Genomic DNA, 18,148 nt, shown 5'->3' with positions numbered 1-18,148 from the left:
TTTTTTTTTTATAAATCACTGATGAGAGCGCTGTAATCGTGGCGCATTCTGTCGCTCAGAGCACACTGTCACGTGGTAATTTTTCAAATCCGCGGGCTTTCGTCTTTCCCGAATAAAAATTATTCAAGTAAAATGGGGAAGAAATTGTACTGCAACGTTTGGTAAACCCTAATAGCATCCACGCGATTTCAGTTCCGTAGAATGCTTATGTTGTGTTGAATATCTAGGTTCAAGTTAGCTGAGACACTCTGCATATATATATATATATATATATATATATATATATATATATATATATATATATATATATATATATATATATATATATATATATATATATTTATATATATATATAGCTGTGAAAACATGAGGTACTTGACTGCTTAAAATAATATACATCGAAGTATACGCTTCATTTAAGGAAACATTTTTATTTGACTCGACGTTTCGATCGGAGGACCGATCATTTTCAAGTTTTCAAGATCGGTCCTCTGATCGAAACGTCGAGTCAAATAAAATGTTTCCTTAAATGAAGCGCATACTTCGATGTGTATATATGAATATATATATATATATATATATATATATATATATATATATATAGCAGGTAAAGATAAGGTAAGGGAATGAGGGACTCGTTTTGACAAACTTATGAAGGAAGCCAACAGTCTCCGAAACCAAGGTGCAAAGGGGAATGTTTAATTTTTTTTTAATGTGTTGTGCTAATCAGTGGGATAATGATACTAAGATTAATCTATCGCTTAAAGAAAATTACTTATAAAGCAGCAGAAAAAACAACCATGCCGCCGGTGGGATCCAAACCCACGACCTCCGAACATCGCGTCCGGTGCTCTTGCCAACTGAGCTACGGCGACGGCTGTCCAATCTGCTGTTTTCGTGGGTATTTATATTTTTGCTTGTATGCTAACCCTGAGAGTGTTCACCAGCGCCACCCTCCTCCATAGCGGTGGACGTAGCACGTCCTGTATTACCGCGAGTGTGACGTAGAACGTCATCTACCAGCGAGGGCGGGAACTGTGCGAGAGCCCTCTTATGCTACCTATGGCATCAAGACTGCCAGAACCGAGACCCTCGTAAAGCAATCAGCAGATAAGGTAAGGGAATGAGGAACTCGTTTTGACAAACTTATGAAGGGAGCCAACAGTCACCGAAACCAAGGTGCATAGGGGAATGTTTAATTTTTTTTTATGTGTTGTGCTAATCAGTGGGATAATGATACTAAGATTAATCTATTGCTTAAAGAAAATTACTTATAACGCAGCAGAAAAAAGAACCATGCCGCCGGTGGGATCCGAACCCACGACCTCCGAATATCGCGTCCGGTGCTCTTACCAACTGAGCTACGCACGGCTGTCCAATCTGCTGCTTTCGTGGGTATTTATATTTTTGCTTGTAAGCGAACCTTGAGAGTGTTCACTAGCGCCACCCTCGTTCATAGCGGTGGACGACGGCGGCATGGTTGTTTTTTCTGCTGCTTTATAAGTAATTTTCTTTCAGCGATAGATTAATCTTAGTATCATTATCCCACTGATTAGCACAAGACATTAAAAAAAATTAAACATTCTCCTATGCACCTTGGTTTCGGTGACTGTTGGCTCCCTTCATATATATATATATATATATATATATATATATATATATATATATATATATATATATATATATATATATATATATATATATATATATATATATATATATATATATATATATATATATAGTTACGTACTGAGCAGGCACTGAGTAAGTCTGGGGCGTCTATTTAAGAGGTTTAGTGACGGGGGCAGAGAGCTCAACGGGGCCAGGCCGACCAGCTTCTTTTTCCTCCACGCTTCTGATTTCCTCCCCTTCGTCGTCGACACAAAGCACGTTACACTTCCCCCTCCGCAGACGAAGCCTCGCACGGCGAGCTAAGGACGGTCCCGTGGGCTGAATCATTTGAGCCGAGCAATACGCACCACTTGGGTCTTTCGTGAGCATCGGCCACTGTCAGTAAAGTGCCAGATGACGTAGTTCAAATCACAGATACGCTCAAGCACAAGAGAGCCAGTGTAGTGGGACCAGAGCTTTTTGCACGAACGAGGCTTGCGGAGCGGCGTCCAAACCACATCGATTGCCTGGGTCATAGGAGATGGGCTGGCGGAGGATGTCGTAGCGGTGTTTAGAGCGCTGCTGTAAAGTAAAATGTGGAGGCGGTCAGTTTGACGTGCTTCTTCTGCTCGGCAGAGTGTGGCGGCGATGGAAGGCTCGCCGTGAAGAGAAAAAGGAAGGATGGTATCGATGCAGCGGCGGAGAACGCGAGCGTACATATAGTAAAATGGGCTGTAACCTGTTGTTTCATGTTGTGCAGTATTATACGCCTACATAATAAAAGGGAGGATGTCATCCCAGTTTTTATGGTCAGAATCGACGTAAATTGCCAGCGCAGTGGTGAGTGTGCGGGTTATGCGTTCGACGAGGCCGTTCGTTTGTGGCTGAATACGGTGCCGAGTGACGAAAATGGCATTCGCAGCGACGAAGTAGTTCTTCGACAACACCCGCGGTATACTGGTGGCCACGACCACTGATGAGAACGCGAGGAGCTGCATGAAGCAGAATGAGAAAGCGCAGGAGAAAAATAGACACACCGGAAGCAGCTGCGAACGGTATGGCTGCTGTTTCACAGTATCGTGTGAGGTGGCCAACACACACACGTTAACCCAGCGGTTACCATTCGCAGACAAGAAAAAGGGCCTAACAGGTCAATGTCCACTTGCTCAAGTTGTTTGGTTTGAGGTGTGAGAGGGTGCAGCTGGCCCGCCGAACACGACATAGGGCGCTTGAAACGCTGACACTGGACACAGCTGGCTACGTATTGTTGAATCGTTGGATGCATTTGGGGCCAGTAAAAACGTTCTTGTTTGCGGTGAGGGGTCCGTGCAACACCCAAGTAACCAGACGTGGTGTCGTCTTGCGTCCGTTGAAGAACAAGGATGCGAATACTTTGCGGCACGACGAGAAGAAACCGTACACCGCCAGGCGTGAAATTCTTCTCTCAAAGTAAACCGGCACGAATGCAGAAATAGGCAGCAGGGGAATAATCGGTGGCGTCGAAGAGCGCCTTTAACGTTGTATCCTCGCGCTGTCTAATCACGAACTGGTTAGGATCAAGAAACGTGGGTGATACAGAAGCGAGGTAGTCGTCGAAGTTGTCGCCATCGCAACCAGTCGTCGGAACTGGCAAGTGTGAGAGACAGCCAGCGTCGGCGTGTTGACGACCGCTTTTGTACACGACAGTAAAGTAGAACTCTTGTAGCCGCAAAGCCCAGCGGGCAAGTCGGCCGCATAGGTTAGGGAGATTCACGAGCCAAAAGAGCGAATGATGGTTGGTGATGATGGTGCAAGCATTGCCGTACAGGTAGGAAGAAAAGAGCTGCACAGCAGAATCTGCCTCGAGACACTCTTGTTCGGTAACTGTGTGGTTCCGTTCCGACTTGCTCAACAACCGGCTGGCATAGGCTACCACATGCTGATCTCCGCTGTGGCGCTGGATGCGCACAGCGCCAAATCTGACACCACAGGCGTCGGTGTGAACTTCGATGGGAGCAGACGGGAAGAAATGGCGCAGGATAGGGCCTGACGTCAGAAGAAATTTCAGATGGCGGAATGCAAACTCAAAGTCAGGGGCGTGCTGGAATGGCACGTCCTTTTATAGGAGGCACGTGAGAGGGTAGGTTACGTCGGCAAACTGCAGAACAAAACGCCGAAAATACGAGCATATTCCTAAAACCCTGCGGAGTTTCTTGAGTGATTGCGACGCTGTAAAGTTAGTGACAGTCTCAACTTTCTAGGGATCCGGCCGGGACACCGTCTTTATCAACCAAGCGACCGAGGACAATTATTTGGCGTTCGCCAAAGTGACACTTCTTAGAGTTAAGGACCTGGCCCGCTATTTCAATGCAGTCGAGGACGATAGCGAGGCGGCTATTATGTTCGTTAAATGTTTCCCAAAGATCACAATATCATCCAAACAACATAAACAAATCTGCCACTTAAGACCACACAAGATAGCGCCATAAATCTTTCAAATGTGGCAGGTGTATTGCATAGTCCAAAAGGCATAACATTAAATTCATACAGTTCCCCAGATGTGACAAATGCCGTCTTTCCTTTGTCGTTCGGGTGCATTGGTATTTTCCAGTACCCTGATCTCTAATCAACCAAGGAAAAGCATGGGGCGGAGTGTAGACAATCGATGGCATCGTCTGTGCGTGTGAGTAGATACACATCTGTTTTTGTGATTGCATTTAGGTGACGATAGTCAACTCAAAATCGCCGCGTGTTTTCTTTATTGCTCACAAGGATAACTGGAGCCACCCAAGGGCTTGAAGATTCCTGGATAACTCCTCCGTTTAACATGGAGTGAATTTTTTTGTCTATTAGCTCATGTTTGGTTGGCGATACGCGGTATGGCTTCAGTCGTATTGGAGGTGCGGAGCCTGTATCGTTCACATGATGAATGCGAGAACGTGGAATGGGAGTTGGAAAGTCTCTGAAGAATTCAAAGACAGTGACATGCTTTGAAATCAGTTCCACCGAAATGCGGCGCCCGTTTGTGTAAATAGACTTATTGACCATAGCCTCAACTTTAGACTCTTCTCGGGGGTGTTCGGGTTCTTCAAAAGCGCGGTTACTACGCGGCGCGACAGAAACAGACAAGCCTTCCTCGAAATGGGCAAGTTTCATGCCACGAGGTAATACGGCGGGCTCTTCCGAATAGTTCACTCTCCACAGCGCAATGGGGACACGAGTCATGGGGACTATGCAAGGGGGTACGAGGGCTATCTTCTTAGCGCACGTAACTGCAGTGGGCTCCACCACGGCGTGAAAGGCGTCACAGAAAATTTTAGATGAAGCAACCGGCACGAATCCGGCAGACATCTCCGGGACATGTGTGTCCTCTGACACAGAGAACGCGCCGAAATCAAGAAAGAAGCTGCCCACTACAGCCGACATTAGTGTTGCGTTCAATGAAATCCCTCCAGTACGACAGTCTAATGTTGCGCAGCACTGCTTAAAAAAGTCAATTCCAAGAATGACGTCACGTGTAGAACGCAACAGCACTGTAAATTTAGTCCTGAACACTAGTGCACTGATAGTAACTTTAGCAGAGCAGACACCAAGTGGAATTAATGTTTGACCCCCCACACCCCCAAAGCACCTGATCCCTGATCCCAGCCGAACATCACTTTTCGCCCCAAACTCTTCTTAAAGGTCAAACTCATTGCAGATACGGTCGCACCCGTGTCGACTAACGCCACAGGTCGAATTCCGTCGATAAACACCTCGTTTGTTCTTAGCATAAACACTGGAAAAGGGATTCATGATATGGACTCGCCGGCGGCCTCACCTCCATCGGCCGCGCTTTCTAGTTTTCCGGAGGGGGAGAGGGGCGCCGAGGGGATGGTGAGCGTCGTTGACGTAAAGGTGGTGGTGTCAGGCTGCGTTCAGAGGCAGGCGAGGCGTTTCGCAGCAATGCCGCACGGTAGCTAACCCAAGAGGATGTTGGCGCTTGGTGCTGAACTTTAACATCGGGGTTGAGAGAAGTTTCCGGCCACGGGTGGTGGTCTTTTTGCGTCGGGCCTCGTCGGCGGCAGTATTGGGATATATTTCCGGTGATGCCACAGCGGTAACACACAATTGTTAGGTTGGAGAAACCTAAAAAGAATGAAAAAAATAAGCTCCTGCCTGCACCACTTACGTATAACCAGGGTAATCCAACCTGAGGGTAAAAGATAAGGTCCGAAGGCAATGATATAAATTTTCCACCGTAGGTCGGGAAAATGGAAAAAAATTAGGGAGAGGGTAAAAAGCTACATAGCGACCCACATCCGGGGACCGGACCTGGGACTCCTCTGATCTCTCCTGGGATATAGCGGAAGGGGTTGGATGAACGAGTTATTTGAATTGGGATGGGAGCGGTAACACACAGGTGTTACCGCTCCCATTTCAATTCCCATACATAACTCGGTAACACACAGGTGGAGGGCGCCAGCGGTCAATCTACGGTGCTTGCCAAGCGGGGTCAGAACGTTGGTTGTAGCCAAACCGAGGCTGTTGTCGCCCCAAGTCGCCTGTGTAGGCGCGCCGTCTTCTCACAGACTGGTAAGCGGACCGTACACTGCAGGGTCTCCGATCAGCGAAGTTCTGCGCACCACCAGCTGGAACCCAAAAACTGAATGGTGTTGCGAGGTATGCCTGCAATGCGCAACCATCCTGCTGGCCGTCACCCCGGCGCACAGGGTGTTGATTCCGGAGGAGTTCGTCGCGCACAATTTGGCGAATCATGTCAGCCATCGACACTGGAGCAACGAAATCAACGCTGGCGATGGAGGTGACATTAGCCAAGCGCCAAAATTTCAGAACAATGCGACAAAACTTCAAGGTCTTGAACTTTCTGCAGTGCTTGTTGACGTCGGCCATAGAGTTCAAACTGTCTTTACTAATAATGAAGTTGTATACATCTTAATCAGTCCCTTTAAGCAAATGACCAACCTTATGTTTTTCAGACATCCGTAGGTTCACTAGGCTGCACAATTTTACGATGTCTGCGATGTACATGGTGCAAGTCTCACCTTGTAATTGGGCCCATTGAAGGAGCGTTTGTGCGGCGTGCTTCTTTTTTGGCATATCCGTCTTCAAAACAATTCTTTATCTCTTGTGTAAAACGTTCCCACGTTGTAAGGGAGTCTTCATGGTTGTCAAACCTAATCAGCGCTGTTGCTTCCCAAAAGAATTCTACGTTGGATAGATTCACTGTACCATCTGATCGGTTATACCGACTTACCCTCTCGTAATTAGCTACTCGTCGACGTCTTCATCGGACCTTCCAGCAAAGATGCGCGGTTCGCGGTGCTGCTGCCAGTGACGCCGCTGGTGCTGCTTGCTCAGCGTCGCCGTCCTGAGGCATAGGAAATAGAAGGAGTGGCAATCCAACAACTCTGCGGCTCCGTCGAGGACCTGAGGGATCCGTGTTGACACCCAGCACCTCCACCACAACTGTCACGTACTCAGCAGGCACTGTGAATGTCTGGGACGTCTATTTAAGAGGTTTAGTGACGGGGTAGGAGCACTCAAACCGACCAGGTCGACCAGCTTACTTTCCCTCCACGCTTCTGATTTCCTTTCCTGCGCTTCGTCGTCGACACAAAGCGTGTGGCAATGTAAAAATGCACCAGAAATTGAAAAACATAATATTATTTATTTCCCGACATACCGACGTTTGATATATATATATATATATATATATATATATATATATATATATATATATAGAAAGATAAACCTATTTGGTTGCTACAGGTAAAATGCAAAGTGGAAAAACGCTCCCAATAGCCATAGATTTATTTTAAGTCGACATTTCAGTCAGAGACTGTCCTTTCTCAAGACTGAAGTTACAGCGATCTTGCTCCTTATAAGGAGTTGGCATTGGCACACATTTACGACATAAGAAGAAAACAACAAGCACACGGATGCTGGACAGAAGATGGGCACAAAAGAAAAATACTAGAAAAGAGAGAAAGAGAAAAAACAGAGAAAAAGAAAAACGTGCTGTCCCCCGCCGCCCACCGAGCAGCCGCAAAGAGCCGGCCCGGGAAAAAAATTAAAAACGAAGAGCGGGAGGGGATAATAGCCATTCCTCAAGGCAACAACAGAGCGGGGGCCAGTAAGGTGCACAGAAACAGACGGTGGCGGAATCGTTCAAGCGATAAAAATTAGACATGCATGCACTCGCGGGCCCCCGGTCAAAAATAGTACAAAAATAAACAGAATAAAATGCAGACAGCGCAGGAGACATTCGTCATCTGGAACCTCTTCGGCACCCAGAGTCAAGGCCGAATAAGCGGCACCGTGAACTTAGCTAGACACACGTGCGCTGTGCATGAAAACATCCAGATACACACAAAAGAAAAAGATAAAAGGCGGCAAAACATCCGTGTTTGGAAAAGTGTCGTGTGGGGGCTAAATATGAATGGCGAGATCTTTTCAGCAACGCCTTATTTTATCTCAATGACGTCGCCAACCTCTGGTTTCGGAAACAAGAGGCTGATATATTCCAACCTGTTCTAATTTCAAGACGACGTTTGCAGAAGTTTTTGGCCATCCCGCTGTATGGAAACTTCGCGCTGAGCAATGTTTGCACGTTCGGGCTCAGACTGCGGGTGAGAGCTTCACCATCTACATCGATGATGTGGTCGATCTCTGCAAACGTGTCGACCCGTCTATGCCTGAGGCCGACAAGATCAAGCATGTTATGAAGGGAATTGACGACGACGCTTTCCGTATGCTGGTGACGAAAAGTCCGACTACCGTCGCTTCCATGTACAACCTCTGCCAGGGCTATGATGAGTTGCGCGACCTACGCCTTGGCGCTCGTCGCTCATCCGTCGTGCCTGGCGAGTCCATATCCGGCCTGGCCGTCAGCAGTGACCTGTTGGGTCAAATCAAAGACTTCGTACGCGATGAGGTGGCCCGACAGCTTTCGCTCCTCTAGGGCACACACTCTTCGCCCCCGGTCCTGACTCCAGAGTTGCGGCACACTATCGCCCAGGAGCTAGATGATGCACTTCCAGCTCGTCGGCAGCCGATTCCCGTAGCTCCTCAAGCCAACCTTCTCGAGATGCAGCCCGCTGCCATTGCTGCACTTTTGGGCTATGGTGCAACCGTTGCAATGCCTCCTGCCCCCATCCCTGGGCATCTCACATATGCCGAATTCGTCGCACATTCATAGCAGCCGCAGGCCTTGGCCTACGTTCCCGCACCAATGCCTCCGCCTGTTCCTCCCCGACTCCACCGAACGCCGGCTGCTCACAACCCTTGGCGCACGGCTGATAACCGGCCGATTTGCTACGTTTGTGGTCTACCGGGCCATATCGCGCGCCTCTCTCGTCGTTCTCTGCCTGCCCCTGTGCCACATCTGCCGTCATAGCCCATTCCTACCGCACCTTTCGCCCAGCTTCATGACCACCACCCCCAGCGCCCCCTTCTGACCCTGCTCCCGGCCGCCAGCCATTCGCTTCGCACCGCTCACCTTCCGCTCGCCGTCGTTCCTTGTCACCCATGCGGCGTGGCAGCGTTCCCACGGGACCAGAAAACTCGGAGCCGCAATTCCTGGGGCACGAACTGCGCACACTTTGATCAGCTCAAGTCCTCGCCTTTCCCCACCGAACTTAACTTTTTAAATGTGTTCTTTGACGGCGATCGAGCACTTGCGCTTGTGGACACAGGTGCTACCGTTTCTGTTATATCCGAGAACTTCTGTCGTTCGCTGCATAAAGTCACCACCACACCTTCAGGACTATCTCTTTGCACCGCTAGCGCCGAGACTGTTCATCCTTCCGCTGCTTGCACAGCACAGGTCCTCACCGCGGACGTTTTGTATGTCGTCGAATTCTTAGTTCTTAGTTCTTGCTCCCATGACCTCATCCTTGGATTGGATTTTCTATCCCGCCATCATGCCGTCATAGACTGTGCCCGTGGCTCATGTGGTATTCTCCGTGCTCCCTGATACGCTCGCCGACGGCCCTCCGTCTTGCTCTGGTACCAAAGTTGTTTTTGTCGCGGACACCGGTGTCCCCCCCCCTTCAGTGCCGTGCTCGTTTCTGTGTCCGGCACGTGTGGGTCCAGCAAGACTGTACTCTTCGCGCCTTCGCCCGTCCTCGCTTCTCGCCGCCACCTACCTCTTTCATTTGCCGTCCTCGACATACGCCACGGTGCAACTGAACTCGTCGTCTCGAATCCTTCGCCCTATCAGTTCCCCTTGCTCCATGGAGAAGGTCTTGCACACATTGAAAAGCTTGACCTGCTCATGCCCTTCGACGATGAACCTCTTTGCGATGTTACCTCCTCCGCCGCCCTCACACCACCAAGTGCTTTCTTCGACCCACTCTCCTCGGAATTGTTTCACCGTTCAATGGCTAGCGACCTCCACCCAGCTCACCGCGAGAGGCTCCTTGCCCTGCTTCACAAGTTCCGCTCTTCCTTCGATCACCAGACAACTTCGTTGGGCCGTGCGACCACCGTCGTTCACCGCATTGATACAGGCCCTCATGCCCCTCTCCATCAGCGCCCCTACCATGTGTCGCCTCCAGAGCGCCGCGTCATCGCTGAACAGCTTCACGACATGCTGCACCGCGGCGTTATCCAGTCCTCTTCTAGTCCGTGGTCGTCTCTTGTCGTGCTCGTCAAAAAGAAGGATTGTTCGGTTCGGTTCTGCGTTGATTATCGTCGCCTAAACAAAATTACACGCAGAGACGTTTACCCACTATCCCGCATTGATGACGCCGTCGACTGTTTGCAAGGAGCCGAGTTCTCCTCCCTCGATCTCCGTTCCGGCTATTGGCAAGTCCCGATGGCTAAATCTGACCGCCCGAAAACAGCTTTTGTCACCCCTAACGGCCTATATGAACTCAACGTGATGCCATTTGGCCTCTGTAACGCTCCCGCAACGTTTGAGCGCATGATGGACAACATGTTGCGTGGCCTCAAATGGCACATTTGCCTATGCTATTTAGACGATGTCGTTTTTTCTCCTGATTTTCCTACACATCTCGAGCGCTTGCACAAGATACTGCGCTGTCTCACTGACTCTCGTCTCTAACTCAACCTCAAGAAATGTCGATTTGGTGCCCGCCAACTGACAATACTCGGCCATGTCGTCTCCAAAGATGGCATCTTGCCCGATACGGAGGAGCTTCGTGCTGTCACAAACTTTCCCAAACCAACTTCTTTTATGCAGCTGCGAAGCTTCGTGGGCTTATGCTCAGGTTTTCGCCGCTTTGTGCGCAACTTCGCCTCTATCATCGCCCCGCTTACGCAGCTCCTGGATGGGTCCGCCGATCTGTCTGCTTGGCACGCATCCTGCGAAGCTGCTTTCGCTACCGTCCGTCGTCTTCTGACTTCACCACCAATCCTGCGCCATTACGACCCCAGCGCGCCAACCGAGTTGCACACCGACGCCAGCGGCGTAGGCCTAGGAGCCGTCCTTGCACAACGTAAGGCCGGCTTTTCTGAATACGCTGTTGCTTACTCCAGTCGTACGCTCAAGAAAGCCGAATCTAATTACACCGTTATGGAAAAGGAGTGCCTCGCCCTAGTCTGGGCACTCTCAAAATTTCGTCCTTACCTTTATGGCTGCCCCATAGACGTCGTTGCTGACCACCATGCCCTCTGCTGGTTGGCTACCCTCAAAAACCCTTCTGGATGCCTCGGCTGCTGGGCCCTTCGTCTTGAGTAAAACAACTTCAACGTCGTATATCAGTCGGGCCGCAAACGTTCCGACGCTTACGCCTTGTCGCGGTCACCTCTGCCATCTCCTATGCCTTCTTCGTCCTTGTCCACCTCGGCGCTCACCGTGCTCACTGCCACGGACCTCCCCATAGAACAGCGTCGAGGTCCCTGGATTTCTTCGCTCCTAGATGCCCTCAATGCGCCGACTGCAGCTTCGTTACTCTCTACTATATTGCCGCAACTATCACCCGGATGGCCGCAAATGGCTCTTGGTTATACTTCACTAGCTTCGCTCTGAAGTTTGTGCGCATCACCATTCCGAACCACAAAGCGCTCATGCAGGATTGCTGAAAACCTACGAACGTCTGTGGCAGCAATAATACTGGCGTGGAATACACACTTTTGTTCGCCGTTATATACGCTCCTGCATTGCCTGTCAATAGCGCAAGTCCGCTCCTCGCCCTCCCCCGGCCTGTCCACGCCTGCCGGGAATCGTTGGATTATAGTTACCGTGGACCACCTTATTAGGTATGCGGACACGGCAGCCCTGCCCTCTGCTAGTGCTCGCGACGTCGCATCCTTCCTCCTCCATCATTTCATCCTGCGTCACGGCGCCCCTCTGGAACTTCTCAGCGACCGCAGCCGTGTTTTCTTATCTGACGTCGCTCACGAGGCGTGCCACACCGTTCATCGCAAAACTATTGCCTACCATCCCCAAACGAATGGCCTCACTGAACGCTTCAACCGCACTCTAGGAAACATGCTTGCCATGTACATTACCTCCGATGCCTCCAATTGCGATCAAGTGCTTCCATTCGTCACTTATGCTTACAATACTGCCTCTCAATCCACAACCGGTTTTTCTTCGTTGCTTCCTTTATATGGCCATGAACCTTCTTTTCTCCTGGATACCATCCTTCCGTACCAACCCGACAGCTCGGAATGCACTTTTCTTTCTGACGTTGCCGGTCATGCTGAGCAGTGCCGCCAGCTGGCTCGCTCGTTGCGAGTACGACTCAAGGCCTGCGCACATATGCGAGTGACCGCGGCCAGACCACCCATGACTTTCCCACTGGCTCACTCGTCTGGTAGTCTGTGCCGGCTGCCTCCAAGTTTGTAGTTAAGTACCTCGGCCCACATCATGTTTTGGAGCGCACGTCACCTATGAACTATACCGTCGAGCCAGTGACCCCTCTTTGGATCATCGCTGTCGGGGCCGCGAAATTGTTCATCTCAGCCGGCTGAAGCCATACTATGACCCTCTTGTCATCCGATCGCCCTAAGTCGCCAGGATGGCTCCCCCTTGTCGCCGGGGCAGTTGCAATGAAGAAGACGACAGTTCGCCACCATCGACGACGATGAAGAGGTTCGGCCGGCTTGGGCGACCGGCTGCCGCGCGCGTTGGAGAGCTCGAGCTGGCTCTGGAAGTCTGTTCTGTTGCCGCTGCTGCTGGGTCAGTTTCTGCAACGGTTACGCCGCCAGTCCTTTCTGCCCTACAATAAACAGGTTTTCAATATATATATATATATATATATATATATATATATATATATATATATATATATGGGCATTTATATATGGTCCTGGGTTTTGTGTCGAAAACGAAGCGGAGAAAATATGAAGCGTGGAGGAAAACACACACACACATGTATATATATATATATATATATATATATATATATATATATATATATATATATATATATATATATATATATATACCAAAAGTGATTTCTGGCAGCTGATTTGGTCAATATAATATAAAATCACCAAAAATTGAAGAAACATAACAGGATTTATATTCACGACGTTTCGGCTGGAGGACCAGCCTTTTTCGAGTGTTCTACAGCGTTTGAAACACGCAGTTTTTATAGAGTGCGCGAGGTACAAAGTTTACAAGTTTACAGCAAAGCACGAGTTCAAAACAATAGGGGGGGGGGGGAGGGAAGAGACCAGGAAGAACATTTTTTCTTTTTTTTAACAAAGGAAGAGAGAGAATCGGTGAAAATATAAGAAGGCATCTCCTAACCTTAATGCAGGTGTTCCCAAGGGGCCGAAAAATGATGAATTGTTTACTGTGAATCTATGTATAGATGAATCTATGTATAGATGAATGGTTTACTGTGAATGGTAATTTGTCTTGCGGTAGACTGTGTTTCCGACTCACTGCAGTTCGTTTCTGGTGTTGGATTCATTGTTAGCCTCGTCTTTTGTCTGTATCTGTATGCGTGTGTACGGAGTGCCCTTCTAAGGATTGATTAGGAACTTGTATTCTTTGATTTCTCTCGTGTTGCCACAACCCTTGTCTGAATGGATATTTCCATGTCTTGTACAATGGCTCTTCTTTCCATTTTTCCCCTAATTTTTTCTCTTTCTTATTCTTTTTGTCTTTGTGTTTTTGTTTTTTTCTCTTCTTTTTTAGAGGCCTGGTTGGCATTCCTCTTTACCCCCTCCCTTCCCCCCTACCAGTTTTTCTGAAATGTTGCCTTCTGCATGTACAGGGGTCAAGCCCTTCACACTTGTCACCAAAATGCGCCCTTCACCCCTTTCCAAAGCAGCCCTGAGGTGGTGGAAATGAATCCCCCCTTTCTTTTTTTTCTTTTTTTTTAATGTCCTATTTTGTATTCTCTCGTGTTGCCACCACCCTTCTCTGAATGCATATTACCATGCCTTGTACAATGGCTCTTCTTTCCTTTTCTCACTACTTTCTTTTTTTTCTTTTTTTGCCTTTTTTCTTATTAGAGGCCTCGTTTGCATTCCTCTTTACTCCCCCTCCTCCCCCCTACCAGTTTCTCTGGAATGTAGCTTCCTCCTTGTACAGGGGTCGAGCCCTTCACGCTTGTCACCAAAATGCAGAGAGGAGCGACACCTCGAGGGCCTTTCCAAGGCAGCCCTGAGGTGATGGGAAAGAATCTCCCCCATTTTTTTAAATTTTTATTATCTTAATCTTATTATTGTTCTGTTATTAAAAACAAAATTTCGGCCCCTTGGAAACACCTGCATACAGGTTAGGAGACACCTTCTTAGATTGTCACCAATTCTCTCTCTTCCTTTGCTAAAAAGAAGAAAAAATGTTCTTCCTGGTCTCTTCCCTCCCCCCGCTAGAGTTTTGAACTCGTGCTTTGCTGTAAACTTTGTACCTCGCGCACTCTATATAAACTGCGTATTTCAAACGCTGTACTACACTCGAAAAAGTCTGGTCCTCCAGCCGAAACGTCGTGAATTAAATCCTGTTATGTTTCTTCAATTTTTGGTGATTTTATATTATATATATATATATATATATATATATATATATATATTTATATATATATATATATATATATATATATATATATATATATATATATATATATATATATATATATATATATATATATCGCGATGGATAGGTCCTCCGAACGAAACGTCGAATAAAATACAAATAAAAATGTTTCTTAAACGAAGCGTATACTTCGCTCTCTCTCTCTCTATGAATATATACTCGTGTGCGTGCGCGCGCACGCGTGCGCGCCATTGTGTGCGTATAATGATTATTTCACGACAGTAAATCGAATGTTATAAAAATGCAGCGATATCCTGCGCACCTAAATGGCTTGGTTGCGAGCCCCACCGAACCATATATTTAAGCGTGTGTTTTGCGTCCGCGAAATTTCTAGTGGTGCGGGCAGATGAGCGGATGAAAAAAAATTTTACGAACTCAGGTGAAACTGTAGACGCGTGAACTACATCCCAGCAAAAGAGTAATTTCTAGCGGTTGTTTACGTTCTATTGTTTACACTGCAAATATTCTTTATTTGTGGCATAGTTTTGTGGTTTAGGTGCGTGCAGCGAATTTGCACAGAAAAATAAATTATGCGTAGATCATCGTGGCGCTGATGACTGTGTAGGCCCTAAAACCTACAACTACGCTCGCGCGTTTCTCTCGGGCCGCACTGCCTCCCTGCACATAGATCAGATTACCACATCCCATTATACACTCGGAGAGCTCGGAACCCCTCAAGGGGCGGTCCTTTCTCCCTTTTTCTTTAACGTTGCTCTCATCCCCCTAGCTCACAAACTGGCTCTATTCCTACACTTAAATCATACCCTGTACGCTGATGATATTACCACATGGACCACTCATGACTCTGACGGGGAAATTGAGGAAACTCTTCAGTTAGCAGCAGACACGATCTCCTCTCACGCGTCATCCATCGGGCTCGAATGTTCCCCATCTAAGTTAGCGCTCTTCCTAATTAGGCCAAAATCTGGCGCTAACTAGCCCATCCAAATCAATTTGAAAGGATCCCCTACCCCATCACACCCGCCCTCCGCATTCTTGGCCTCCACTTGCAGGATTCTGGATGAAATGAACGCACCCTTAAAAGACTCAAGGCCTCCAACAATCCATGTTGCACCTTCTACGCCGAGTGTCCTCCCTTAACAAGGGTTTAGATGAAGCGGACAACATCAAAGTAGTGCACGCATTTACGCTTAGCCGCATTCTATACGCAACCCCATATCTCAAATTGAACCGCACGGAAACTGAACGCGTGAACGCAATGATCCGTCTGGCGACTAAGGCAGCCCTAAACCTACCTCGTAGCACTAGCAAAGCCAAACTTCTTGCACGAGGCATGCATAACACCCTTCAGGAACTAGTTAACGCGCACCTTCAGACACAGTAACTTAGACTTGCCACGAGCGCCTCTGGCCGCCATATACTCTCTTTCCTTCGCATCTACATACCCGCTAACCAGTCAACCCTAATAGCCATCCCTCGACACATCCATACACCTCTCGTTGTGAAACCCCTTTCTCGAAACGTCCATCCCCAATATCACATCCGTCGCCGCATAGCTCGCGCTAATGCCCTCCATAAGTAATATGGGCAAGCCCACGATGCCGTTTGGGTAGATGCCGCATGTACAGCGCATGAAGCGGTAGCAGTAGCCTACAATCCAACCCTACCTCACCCCCTAACTCACCGCCTTCCCTCGGGCTCTACGCCTGAGGAGGCAGAGGAGACCGCCATCGCCCTAGCCCTTGCACATTCGGACGGCCAATACATCTTCAGCGACTCCAAAACGGCTCTGTCCAACTTTACCAGGGGCAGGATTCACGCCCCTGCCTGGCAATTGTTGAACACCCCTACCCAAAATTACACCGCGCAGGGTAGAGTTTCAGTGGGTGCCGGCTCACTCTGGGAACCCTGGAAACGAGGCTGCCGATAAATTGGCCCGAGGTTTGATTTGCCGGGCTCAGGACAGTGTCGATCCAAGATTCTCGAGGGAGCGGGCGCACACCTTTGCGGAGCTTACGCAAGTACCCCGTTTGGACCGTCGGACTTATCCTTCTCCCCAACCCTCTCTTACGCACTCCCAACAGATCCTCTTCAGACGCCTCTAGACCCGCTCTCTGACATCCCCTCAGCTTTTATCCCACTATTGCGGCACATCCCCTGCATGCTCCCTTTGCGGTGACCCCCACGCCACGCTCTCCCATATCCTTTTCGGCTGCCCCGCTGACCCTCCCCCGCGGGGACAGCACGCCATCTCGAGCTGGGAGGACTGGGAGGTCCTGCTTATGTCTGCAGACCCGACATCGCAGCTTGCTGTGGTGACTCGGGCTGCCGACGTCATGTCCCGGCATGACCTACTTGATGCAGTGCGGGACCGCGCAGTGGTACCAGGGACCCAGCTGGGTCTAAAACTCACTTGCTCAATTATGTTTTTCTGTCTGTCTGTCTGTCTTTCACAGGGGCAGTTGACAGCACTGAGGAAGAATTTCCGCTTCTTGCGTCCCTGCTGCGTTCTACGTGTAAATCAGTGGAACGCAGAAACAGAAAGGAGTATGTTCATGTCACAAAGTAAGAAGCAAAGTTTCATTTCATGTGAAAATGTTCATATGTAAGTAAGTTTGCATGTTGTCAAAATTTTCTGCTTTTTACGGGGTCATATGCTCTTACACTGTGGTCCTAAACACGAGTAATGTACTGCTCCAAATACATTTCCTTGCAATCTTAGGGCAATAATACAGCTCCAGAGGCTCGCCTATAATTGTTGTCGAAAAATGGTATAATAATAGATAGTCCTGCATGAGGGCTGACAGCGTTTTAAACTAAACGGGAGTTACCTGTAGAATACAATTCTTGTTTCCGATTGGGTGGGAGATATCTTCTTGTGATATCGTTAAGAGTAATTTGTGTTCAATCCAGCAAAGAACTGAACCTGACGGGCGTGGAGATTACGTTGGTTGCATCCGAACTTCGGTGTAAGTAAAGTTCATAACACAGCGTACACTATATTGGCAGGCAGAAAGTGATCTTTATTCCATTAGGAAAAGTCCCTTACGCATTATCGCGCTCATCATGAGTTGCAACGCGCCGTCATCGACCGGAGCTGGCTCCCTGGTGTGCATCCTCCAACAGTCGCTCGGAATTCTGGGAAGAACTGCCATTCCAGAAGACGACCACACTCCCTCTCAGGAAACATCTTTGTGTAATTGAAATGCATTCTATTTTACTGTGGTATTCTACTGCATCCCAACTACCACCAATAAGTTCATTATATATTTCCTGGTATTGGCCCCAATTAAGAATTCTTCAAGACGAAATATTTGAAACTGAATTCAATTTCATGCAAGCGAATTCCGTGAACACGTTTTACTAGAGTGAAATGTTTTTTCAATCGAGTCGTGATGCATATCAAACTAAGTGAGTTTTATTGCCCTCTGCCACTATTGCTGTCATGAGCTTGCATGAAGTAGACAGTAATGATTCTTTTCACGTGACCATGCTCATGCGTAGCAAATTGTTTTTGTACCTGAGAGTGATGCATATCGAACAATGTGGTTTTCATAGCCCTGCTCGGCTATC

At 48.3% G+C, this 18,148-nt stretch overlaps 1 long non-coding RNA gene across 1 annotated transcript in view; it reads left to right on the top strand.

Annotated features, from left to right (window-relative positions):
- Positions 1-17,035: 17,035 nt before the first annotated feature.
- The window catches only part of LOC144120069 (uncharacterized), a gene marked incomplete in the record, with an annotated part of 69,844 nt that continues 68,731 nt past the window's right edge, over positions 17,036-18,148 (top strand). The window contains 1 exon segment of the long non-coding RNA XR_013312425.1: positions 17,036-17,138. This is a non-coding gene — a long non-coding RNA (uncharacterized LOC144120069).

Source organism: Amblyomma americanum, chromosome 2, assembly GCF_052857255.1.
Source record: "Amblyomma americanum isolate KBUSLIRL-KWMA chromosome 2, ASM5285725v1, whole genome shotgun sequence".
Lineage (NCBI taxonomy): Eukaryota > Metazoa > Arthropoda > Arachnida > Ixodida > Ixodidae > Amblyomma > Amblyomma americanum.
The sequence above is the reverse complement of the archived record's forward strand: the minus strand, read 5'-3'. Positions and strand labels throughout refer to the sequence as shown.